Source organism: Haplochromis burtoni, unplaced genomic scaffold (assembly GCF_018398535.1).
Source record: "Haplochromis burtoni strain Fernald_Lab_line unplaced genomic scaffold, NCSU_Asbu1 Contig_246, whole genome shotgun sequence".
Taxonomy (NCBI): Eukaryota; Metazoa; Chordata; class Actinopteri; order Cichliformes; family Cichlidae; genus Haplochromis; species Haplochromis burtoni.
Genome location: NW_024582607.1, coordinates 227506 through 239716, shown reverse-complemented (window position 1 = coordinate 239716; position 12211 = coordinate 227506). Strand labels below are relative to the sequence as shown.

Here is a 12211-nt window from a genome sequence, read left to right as displayed (position 1 = left end):
TCACATTTAGCTCTTGGCTGCTCTTTGATGTGTGCTAAGTATAATCATTGCATCACTCTCATTCTTATCAACACTTATCCAGACGTTTAGCCTTGCCTCTTTAACTCAAAGGATGATGCAGGGAGGAATAAAATGAGGAGAAGAAAACAAAGATTCTCCTCGTGGGAACCGGTGCGGTAAGTGATACATCCTCCTCTGCACGCATGTGAGGAGAGAGGCAAGAGAAGGACTCCTCTCTTCTTGAAGCTGAGGTCATCCTAAATTAGTTAATTAAAGCAGTTTGTTGCCAAAACATTAGATCATCCCCCAGCTTGTTTTGTCATTAGCTGAACTTGTGTCCCTGCACTAGTCTCCTCTCAGTGGGAAGAACATGAAGGACAGTTTGTGTTTCCAGTGGGAGAGAGCTGCTAGTTGTAACCTTACTAATGTCCAACTTTCAACTCCCCCCGACTTTACGTTATTACAACCTACAAATTGTTTTGTTCTTGCATATAGTCACACTAGCGGTTATAGCAATCCTGTCATTTTGATTCCATGTTAGTGTAGGATTAAGCATATTATCCCTTAAAATATATAGAATATAATGATATATTTGGGGATTGTACAGCTGCTTGATTACAGAGCCCTTAGAAAAACATTTCTATTTTCAGGCATGTTCGACATTTCTCATACATATTCCGTTTTTAATATATAGAATAGCAAAAATGCGTATTTCCACAATATTGCTCATGAATATAAAGGAACACAACGGCTGCTGGAAAATCTGCTCTGCCTCTGCCTCAAAATTCGGTTCTGAGCCTGTTTTTTATTCTCGCGAGAACAATGGGGTTACCAAGGTACCGGGCACGCAGCGTCCTCCAAAAATTGCAAATGCCTCCGGCTAGCCAATGAGGGGAGCTCGGACCGTACCAAAGTGGGAACCGGTTTAGGGGTGCTCCTTAAAGCTTTCTCAAAGAAACTTGGCAATATTAAAGGAACTTGGAATTTCACAACATTAAAGGGACAACAGTGTAAACGCATTATTACAGTGCTATTGGAGAGACTGCAAAGCTTTAAATGTGCCCTTTTACAAAAGCCCAAATGTAACCGTGTGTTCAGAGTTAATTAATGGATTCGTCCGCGCCAACATTGAAAGTTTCGTGAAAGTGAACTCCAATTCCGTTAGCTTGCTGTTGGTTTACTTGTGTTTAAATGCTTTGACACAGCTGTTTGAACGTCGAACTGTATTTGCTTTACTCAGAGTTGGTTTTGCAGGTGAGTAATCTTTTTGAACTGCTCATTTGTATAGGTTAATGTTACGCACCTGTATGAGAAATACACCTTTGCCACAGTGTATTGGCTAGTGGAGTCGCATCTAAGGAAGATGGACATCTTTTTGCATTGTGTTAAGGGGACCTTAAGATACGAGTTAGTTTTACTATTGCAGATATTGACTGTGGATCTGTAGGTTCGCGATTGTAGAGTCTGAACTGGCCCACTGAGCTTGCAGCAGGCCTCAAATGTTGCGGAGAACACCATGCTGGAAAATGTGCTCTTTAACTGGAAACGTGCACAAAAGAAGTGTTGCATAAGAAGAGGAAGTCGTGTAAAAGGATGTGAGTCTGGTTTAAAGGTCATGCAGAGCTTCACTGTGCTCGGGATGTTGATGTATTGAAGCTCAGGTTTTTGCCAGGGGGGAGGAAAACGGTTCCCTTTTCTGTGTCAAAGGAGGAAGTTACTGCCCTAAATGCATTGCTGTTGAATTGGAGGTCCCTTCCTGTATTGACACTAGCAGCCTTCTCTTCAGCTGATTAAGTTGTGGGTTTTTTTTGTTTGTTTGTTTTTTCAAACCTTTCAATCTATATAGTCTATTTTATCTAATCTATCTATGTCAAACGCATGTCTAGACAAAGTGAGTTGTTTTGTATGTGATGTAATCATGAATGAATCATGTTGGGTAATTTCTCTGTCCACTCCTCCAGGGTCAAAAGGTCCGCTGAGTTATCTTTAAGATACCACAATGGGACCTGATTACAAAATTCTGCGCGTGAGGTAGGCAGGTAAAAGATTGCAGTAATGGGCACGAGGTGAGGTAAATGCCTTGCAACACTTTTCACCTGGGGCAACAGTCACAAACACACCCTTGTAATTTCCATTCTTAATAATTTCCAGGATAGGAATGTGTGTCTTGCAGCCTAGAAAAGTCACTCACTTGCCACTTTTTTTGTTGTTGCTGTGGCTTGTAATTGAGCTAATGTAGATGGGACTGCTTCTTACATCTATACTGGAAAAACATTACTACTATTCAAACATGTTTTTAGCAGTGGTGAAGCTCTGGCCTACTGGTATTCGCATTTGACTGCTGAAGAATTTGCAAAGACTTTGTTTCTGAAGAGAGGAAACATCAAATAGTAGCAGGAGTGTGGGTTAGTGTTGTCTGGAAAGAAGCTTATGGGGCTTTTAGACGGAGACCCACCGCAGCCCGAGGGTGTACTTTCACTGTTTTTGAAGCAATAGACGAGATCCTGCTCTTCTAATGTGATTGGAAGATGTTGCGTTAACATTGATAACAGCCTTTTGTCTAGTTCAGAAACTTTGCATGCTACTTGGTACCAGCAGAGCCAAAATAGTGGTGGAAATAACAAAGGGCTGTTTGGTTTTGTTTTAATTCATTGAAGAGCGTGTCACTGAATAGCACTCGCGGAAACCGTGCTTGTGTGTAAGGGTGCATGGTTAGACGTAGCAATCCATTGTTTTCTTATGAACTTCCTCTCACCTCTAAAGACGTGTTGACTCGGTCTTTTAGGTTATCTGATGCATCCTGAAGCAGAAGTGTATATCTAATATTGTAGATGACTGTAGTTATGATTTTGTGCTCGTATAAATAAAACAAATAATATAAATGCTCGCTTTGAACTTCAGCAGGTTGTGTTGACCATGTTGACTTGGATAAATGGACTGGGCTGCAGCTATGTGACTGGTTGATTAGGTGTCTATGTTGGCGAACAATTAAACAGGTGTACCTAACAAAGTGGCCAGTTGTGTAGTAGCGATTAACACGGGACTGTAAATCTTTATAAATCTGCTTTAAATGAGCAAGGTTTTTCTTGTTTAAAAAAATTCTTTTTGCACAACATATTTCATAATATTTGCCCAAATATAAAAGACATGTTTGATCATCAAAATGTCAGGTGTGAAAAGATAAGACGATGGATATATTTGTCACAGTAAAGTATCAGACTCATGGACTTTAATGTAAGAGGAGGGGATGTGTGTCATTCTGAACCAGCAGAAACCCAGAATGATGCTTTGCTGACCCAGAATCTCTCAGAGCATCTTTTTAAGAACAAAAAAATCTTTCTTGTTGTTTACTTTTCAGTATTTTGGTCCTTCTGGTGGTGCCTCCTCTTAATTTTAGCCTTTCTGGGAAGGGGGGGGGGGAGCAATCCTTTTTAGTCAGTGACTGTAATGTCACAGTTTGTGCCCAACATAGCTGCCACACAGACACACACATGCTGGAACATCTCATCTGAAAAGTTACCCCAGATGGCGCTCATAATAGTTTGGCTCACCGCTGGAGTCTAGTCGTGTTCCGTTTTCTCTCAGCTTATCCACACTGTTTATGTGGCAGCAAGCCTGTGATTAGCTGCAAAATATCATATTTTCCATTGAAACCTACACAAAATCCATCACAACAAATAGCCACCAAAATAATAGTGTAGCTTAAGCTATGTAATGCTCCACTAGCTGTAGACTGTAATATAGCCAACAACAAGGGAAAATGTTTTTCTTTGCAGAGTGCACGCTGGGTTTCCGTGTGTGTATGTGTGTGTGTTTACATGTAAACACTCATCTTTGAGAGAAACTACAATGAGTTCTGTTTTAGTCGAGTTTAGCCGAGATTAACAAAGGGAGAGTTTGGAGTGGTGTGTTCGTAGGAGGCACAAAGACTCCCACTACGCTTGTTGCAACAGTCGGTATTATTCATCGTGTCACATGGACTGACTCAGAGGCTTGCGTTTTCACACTTGCTGCCTGGAAGCTGTCAGCGTTGCGTTGTTTTGCTGAGTTTGCCAAGTCCTGCTTGTTGTCTCTTTCTCTTCTTCTCCTCTTTTGTGTATTTGTAGCTTCCTGACTTGTCTCTGGCTCTCATCTGTTCCATGGTGCCACCTGTGTTTTGAATTTTATCTTCGTCCTGTCCTGCAGTTTATCTGCACTGACATGGCGATGAGGTCATCTTACACTGACACTGTTATTCAGACTGGGGAGGGTAATCTGCTCCATTTGGCCAGAGTATACAGCGCAGCCACAGCTACAGTTGGGCGTTATGCAACACTGTTCCACGAACTACTTTACGTTGGATGAACCAGATTAGTATCACATTTATTTACTCACATGTCACTAAATATGATGTTCATTTTCATTGCAAGTAAATGATAAATGGACTTGTGAAGGGCTTTTTGAGTCTAAGCCCTCAAAGCACTTTTTCATAGCACTTTCTAACGATCACACAGACTCCCTGTCGTCTGCTGAGTCACAGCCATCCAAATGTGCTGGTGATTAGAGGTCAAGCATCTTTTCTTGTGCCCATATATACAGTACTGTGCAAAAGTCTTGACCCACCCATTATTTCCTGATATTTTTGCTAAGAAAATGGGAAATGGGTGCAGAGTGTGCACTGGCTGAAATGCAGCCCCAGACAATAATAATAATAATAATAATAATAATAATAATAATGGATTGGATTTATATAGCGCTTTTCTGGTGGAGGCAAGCTACGGTTGTAGCCACAGCTGCCCTGGGGCAGACTGACAGAAGCGAGGCTGCCATATCGTGCCATCGGCCCCTCTGGCCAACACCAGTAGGCAGTAGGGTAAAGTGTCTTGCCCAAGGACACAACGACCAGGATGGAGAGCCTGGGGATCGACCTGGGCTCTCTGTTAAAATGGTTGACAGAGCCTCAACCATTTTTCACTAACGGCTGTAGACACTGTTGTACATCTCTCATCTCCAATTAATGACAGTTTGAACCAAATATTTCATTATATTTCATTTGGATCGATCACCCAGAGTCCAGTCCTGGTCCTCAGAATGACCTTGTTTCTTGTTTTTTACGCACATGGCTTTCGGATACCGTTCACACTGTGTAACCATCTTTTCATAGATTCAACTAAAGAAATTTGAAATTGCTTCTTTGCTAAATTCTCTGTTGTGTAGACACAACACTGGTTTACCCCTTTAGTTATGTGTGTTTTTATGCTTGAATGACTCACGGGTCTGTGTTAAGTGGGTTAGCAAAGAAAGCATTCCTCTGAAAACGATCAGGTACAAAGTGTGGACTGAAAATGAGTGAAAAGAACAGCCAATGTTTAAACTTTGAAAGCCTTTCAGAAAAGCCTGGTTAACTATTGCTCAAGACCACTTTAAAAATGACAAAGTCCTCCTTGGAAGCAAAATAAATCAAATGAGGGGTGACTTAATGTGTTTGCACAATACTGTACATTGAAATGAGTTTACTGAACTCATTCCTTGGCCATAAAAAGAAACCTATTCTGCTTGTTTTCAACTCCCGGACAGTTAAAAAATAATCCTTACTTATTGTTACTAGGTCTTCGTGTAGCTCTTCAGTTCCTCTTTCAGAAACGAGCTCTGCTCCCTTTGAGGCAACTTTTTTTTTTTTTTATGATTGGCTGTCCATTACAGTAGACTTGAAATGTAGTATGCAGGACTGCTGTGTTCACAGGTGGGACTGCCTTAAAGCAAAGGTGTCAACTCCAGGCCTCAAGGCAGTGTCCTGCAGTTTAGATATCATCCTGGGTCAACACACCTGAATCAAATGATTCAGGCCTCTGGAAAATTTCAAGACATGTTGATGAGGTAATTTAGCCATTTAATCAGCTGTGTTGGATCAAGGACGCGCCTAAAACCTGCAGGACACTGGCCCTCGAGACCTGGAGTTGGACACCCCTAGCCCTAAAGCAAAACATGAGGAGCAGTCTGAAGTCTGAGCTTTTTATGCTTGCAGAGATTACATGCACTCACTGATCTTGATGAGCTTTTAGACATTGATCATGTTTTAATATTTTATATTAAATATATTTTATATATTCAGTAGGGGTGGGGGGAAAAAATCGATACTGTGTAGTATCGTGATATTTTGTTTGCTAATAATGTATCGATACAGGGACAGCAGAAATCGATATTTTGTTACAAAAAAAGTTTTTGTGGACTGGAACATGCTCTGACTTCAGAGCATGTTGATCCTTTTTCTGAGCAAGAATCCTGACATTCCTTCACTGTCCAAATGTGTTTAACTTTTTTTTGGCAGCAATAAACATGACAGTTTACTTATTTTAATTTAAGACATGTTTTATTTTAATTAAGTTTAAAACTTTTTTATTTAATGTAAAATTATATTTTGTTTTAATTTACTTTCAAATTCTTCAGTTGCTGAAGGGGCTGCATAGTTTTCACAAATTGCATAGTTTAGAATAGCTATAATTGTACCAGATGATTGCATTCAGTTAAGTTGGACTAGACTGTAATACAAACAATAAAACTGACTGAAATGAGAGAAAGACCGAGTGCGAGACTTTGATATTAGATAAAATGAATATTGATAAAGTTTAACTTTATGTACAGAATCTGAATATCGCAAAATATTTTTAAAAAAATTGCAATAATATCGTATCGTGGGATGTATGGTGAGTCCCACCTCTAGTATTCAGTATATCTACGGAACAATTATAGGTCTACTTTAAGAAAGTCCTTCATTGCAATATTTTAATGTCATGAGATAAAAGCAGGAACTCGTAAGTGAAGGTTAATGTGAGGTTGTTGAATTTTTATGGTCTAGTGGATATATTAACTTATTCAACAACCTTCATAAAGTGTTAATAGGGGAATATTTAAGATTCATTTCAGTGTACTGCAGCTGGCTATGGTGGTGAGGATCAGCTGAAGGCTTTAAGGACACTTGAGCCTAAAGCAAGTGGAGAATTGCTTTATGTGTCTCTACGATGGGCTTACTGGGCTGCAGTGACTCCCAGCTGCACTCACCAGAGGAGGAGCTGGTTATAATGCTTCATTATATAAGAAAATACTTGCAGAGATTGTTTACTGTCTCCTTTCAGTTGCAGATTGCTCATTCTTTTTTGTCTTTTCCAATTATTATTTTTGAATAGCTGAGCAAAGCAGATTTTCTGCCCCCAGTGTCTGAGAAGTGTTATTTAGAACCAAAGGCTCTAAAAACTGATCAAAAAAACCATTTTTACATGTTTGTTTGTTTTTTCGTGTTCATGCTGTTTTTTTTTGTTTGTTTTTTACAGAGAGAATTCTTTGAATTTCCCGGTCAGGTTAAGCCCTCTCTGGTCCAAATATCCCAGATGGTAGGAGTCATGCGGCCGTACTTGCAGTTTAGTCAAGTCTCCTCCTAAGAAATGAGGTCAGTGTGACTTCTGGTCCCGGCAATCTGTGCCTCTGTATCTCCTGACTTCTCGAGGTCAGCAGCTTGGGGCTCTCATGTTGGTGTAGTGACTAAGAGATAGGGCTGCTCAATTAATCGAATTTTAATCACGATTACGATCTGGGCTTTCAACGATCATTAAAAATGACTGAGCCGATTATTAGCCCCTCCCTCATTTATCCGCGACACCTTAAAGGCCGGTCCGTGAAAATATTGTCGGGCATAAACCGGTCCGTGGCGCAAAAAAGGTTGGAGACCGCTGATTAAGAGGACCCGAGGGAAGCTCGGAAAGCTAAGCAGAAGTTATTTGGAGAGGAGAGTGACTGCCGTTGGTTGAAAAGAGAGGTTAAAAAAAAAACTTCAGTGGTGTTGCACACTATTTTATATTATTTTTTAAAGTCATTATTCAATACATTGTTATTGTTAACCCTTTAAAGCCGGTCAGAGCAGCACGCTCCGTTTTGTGTAACTATTTTTAAATCCCTGTAGAACCTGAACCGCGTAAGCTAGCGCAATAATTTGTTTTGCATATGAAACCGGAGGAGTTGTACTTACATCTGTATGCCATCAGCTTGTCCTCGGTCACGGTTTCCTTCCACATAAAGCTTTGCAAAAATTGCATAAAAAGCCTTGCAGGAACAAAAACATAATATTCCAGAAACACGCTTTGCCGATCCGATCAGCTGTTCGTAACACTTCCCACAGTGAACAGACGTCAGCGCGAACTATCGCATGTCCGCCATTTCCTGCCCGAAAACCGGAAGTGACGTCATTTTCGCGGAAAATGTAGTTTTTACTTGTAGGCCTTAAAAGCCTATACTGGTGTAGTCATGTTTGACTTTTCTGAATAGTTTCTGGGATGCTTAGAACTCGAATTGCACTGCTGGAAATAGTTTATTTTGATGCACCTGCTGTTTTCTTTGCAAATTTGCATCATAGGATTGTTTTTTGTTTTTCCTGCAGTATATAAAAATTGGTGTATCTCCAAAATAAAACTATGAAGACACTCAAAATAAATTTCCTGTTGTTGTAAACTATTTTTTGCAACTTTTTTGTATTTAAGTTTTGAGGGATAAACCTCTTAAATTTCTCCAAGTAGAATATATAAAATAAACAAAAAAACAATAAATTTTTTATGTAGTTGTATATTTTTGCAATTTATTATGTATTATTTAGGATAATCTAATTCTATCTAGAAATATATGAAAAAAAACGATTTTCAATTTTTTTTGTAGTTTATTGCACTTTTTTGCAATTTAATGTAGTTACTATGACTTAATGCATACATATTATTAAAATCATGGGCTATAATGTCAGATTGTATAGCAACTTGAAATGCTCCCACAAATGGCACTACAGCATGTAAAAAATATAATATAAGCTCTGGCGGACTTGGTTCTATAGTAGGTCTTAAAGGGTTAAATAAATATCGTCAAATAATCGAGATCTCAATTTCAGTGAAAATAATCGTGATTATCATTTTTGCCATAATCGAGCAGCCCATACAAGGTAGAGCACCATGGGGATCTTTGTTATAACGGCTGTAGCTCTGCTCTTTGTACTAACTCACTGTTATTTTCAGTTTTGTTTTTTTTTATATTTTTATTTTTATTATTCGACGTGGAGTTGTAGCTGAGCGAGCCTCCACAAGAGGAAAACAAGTTTCTGAAAGTGTTACGCAAGCATTTATTTACTAAAAAAGGTATTTTGTTCCCAGTATCTACAGTTAATGGTGTTTTTGTTTGGCGCTATTATATACAAGCAGCCCCCACACACACACGCGCGCACACACACAGAACCACATTTTGAGACTCAAAAAGGCCTTCAAACTTGTGAGAACCGGTGAGTGTGTCCTCACAAGTGACTCTTGGTTCTCACAAGTATAGTAGAATGCAGATTTCAGTCCTCACAAAGATAGCTAGACAGGAACACACACGCGCACACACACAGGGCCATTAATCATAGTTGGATCAGATACTGGGATCTAGACAGTTAACACTGAAGTAGTTGCAACGACAGAAGTAGAAATATCTGGTTTGGTGAGTCTGTGCTTAGCTTTGACGTGTCACTGACTGCTTGCTCATCAGTTCTTGGATTCTACACACATGACTGCGCCTGTTGGAAAGCATTTACGTGTGTGTGTGTGAGATGCGGTGTGTTCGCGCTTCTGTATTTATTTTTTTTTTATTTTGCGAGGATCTTCCATGTGCTCCACCCTGCTGACACAACTGACTGATGTCTGGATGCCACCCATCCTTTTCTTTATTCTCAGAAGTCTACGCTTCATCACTGCATGTGTGGGACACTCTGCCTCTTGCTTGTCATCGGTGCCTCTGGCTGTTTTGAGGTCATTATTTGGAAACGGGCTTCTGGTTAACCATTATTTACCCTGCCCCCTCTACACAGGGGCTACTGACCTACTAACTAAATAAACAGTTTTTAACATGTCGCTATGCTATAAATCTCTGCTGCTGTGTCATGTTAGTATCACTTTTGCAATGCTGTCTTCATGTAGATGCAAATTGTTTGTAGTGTTGTACAGAGTCCATTTCATGAGGAAGGACCGATCGTGATTATCAGTTAGTTTTTGAGTTGGAAAGAAATGCATACGTGAGACGATAAATGGCAGTCAAAGAATTCAATGAGAAGTTGATATTTGAAGGGAAGTTTAAGAAAGTGTCAGATTTGACTGTTTATTCTATAAATGCAGTTTTATTCACTGGTGACTACTGAAAGTAAAGTTACTTAACATGGTGCTTTAAAATAAGTACAAGCAGGTTGTCGGGTTACTTATGTCATATTGTTAGATTTGTGGTTATATTGCTAGGGGTAGCTTACCATAGTGGGAAAACATAGTTATTATCAGCATACGTGAGTAAGACGGGTAAATGAGCTATATTCTGGGAAACTGTTATCCACATGTTGTTTGAACAAAGCACACGGTCTTTTAAGGGCAATTTTGTTTCTGACTTCAAAACAAGTCAGAAAATGACTTTCCAACTCTGTAGGAGGGGCTCTCCTAAGAGCAAATAAATGCAGGTTTACTCCTGAGCCGCCTTTCCCAGCTCGCTGAAACAGTGTGCGGATTGATGTAAGCTTAAGTAAACGGTGTTCTTAATGAGCACAGATGTAATCTGGTACACAGTCATTAGTGTTCTTCCAACTAATTCCATAATGGACCTGTAGCATCCAGTTACTGTTGTTAAACAAGGCGTGATGCACCATTAGCAAAGTAATGTGCAGGGTTGTAGTGAGTAGCCTTGCTTTGAGGCACAGCATTGGTACGTGTTGTGTTGCTGGGTTTTTAGAGCTTGAGTGGTTGCAGGTCAAGTAAAAATGTAATTAACCAGCAAAGAATTCATAGCGGCATCATTCTTCTTTATGCTGCCATTTTTTTTCTCTCTCTCTCTCGCTCTCTCTCTTTAAGAATTTGAGATCATAGTTTGATTCTGACATCACAGGATTTGCACTGAGGAGTTTGGATGTTAAAGGCCACTTGTTGGTTTAGTTTTGTAACACTCATATTGTTGCTGGAGCTTCAACCTTTTTCTCAGGTGTTCAGATATAAAAAATTAGCTGCATTTATTTGTTTTGTTTACAATTTGTTTAAATAATTTGCTTAGGGATTATTAAAGGATTCTGATTTAGATTTTATATCCCACCAATATAGCTATTCAGGAGTATTTATGCCTGGGAAATAGTTGAATGTACAATTGTTTAAATAAATAACCAAACGATGAAAAAGTATTCATGAGATGAACCTTTGAGGGAAGTGTAGAATCCAGTGTATACCTATTTCAACCAGTGACCAATCATATGTTTCCTTACTGTGTGTTTTGTATATGCTGGGGGTGAGGGAGGCAATCAGAAGAAAGTTCACTTGAGTACCTTTTAACACAATTCATGTGTCACAGTCACAGTCAAGTCCTGGAATTTAAAATGTGGATGTGCACGTGAACAGAACAGGACTGCTTTAAAATCTGCCTCCTGTGAATTCTCCTACTTAAACTGCATTACTGAATCTCTGGAGTACCTTTTTAATAGAGTAGAGTAGAAGTGGGCAGTATGAATAAAATCCTCTTCCTGGGTTAGTGGGGACGTACAATTTCATTTACAGCAGTGCCTGCAAAAATCTAATGAAACCTGAAATGTTCAATGAGTAACTGCCTCAGTAAGAACTGTGTGGTGAAGAGTCCTTGAGTATCATGTTGCTCTGTGTTGGTCAACACTTTAGGTGCATCCACACAGAAAGCAGTTTGCTCTTTGTGCAGCACTTTGTTGTGTATGGGGATGTCCATTTACCGCCCTGTCATATGTCAATCAATGGTAACCTTCGCTCTTTGGTAATTGCTTCAGTTTAACTTGGGACCTGCCCACTTAAATAACTGCTGGAAACAAGAAGTTTAAAGTTGTCCAGTGTCACTGAAATTCTGTGGTCTCTGAATGCAAATGCCCTTCACTGTGCGAACTAGCAGGAGTATCTATAGAGAAACTTGGACCACAGGAACGTAACTTCTTGTGCTTTTCATCCAAGCTCTTACAGCAGTGCTTTTGAGAAGTTTTCTGTGAGTTATGTGAACACTCCTACTCTGTTACCTCAGTTTGATTCCTGCAGGATGACAGACACTGGGCCTGCTTGGACATGCCAGCATGTAACGGGAAGAGTAATGTGACATGTTAGCCCAGCAAGTCCCTGCATTTGTGAAGTGTATCTGGGTGTGTGCATCAAGTGACAGAGATTATAGTTGTGGTATGAGAGAAAGTGGG

At 39.7% G+C, this 12211-nt stretch overlaps 1 protein-coding gene across 4 annotated transcripts in view; it reads left to right on the top strand.

The window, feature by feature from the left end:
- The first annotated feature begins 1113 nt into the window (after positions 1–1113).
- The window catches only part of wu:fa11c10 (protein FAM110A), a 28106-nt gene continuing 17008 nt past the window's right edge, over positions 1114–12211 (top strand). The window contains exons 1-2 of one of the 4 annotated variants that reach the window (XM_005938102.3): positions 1114–1254; positions 1962–2031. The gene's annotated coding sequence lies outside the window, so the exon portion shown is untranslated. Of the gene's footprint in view, positions 1255–1961; positions 2040–6668; positions 7424–12211 lie in introns of those variants that run through there. The other 3 variants (XM_005938104.3, XM_005938101.3, XM_042227162.1) reach the window with 3 other exon arrangements.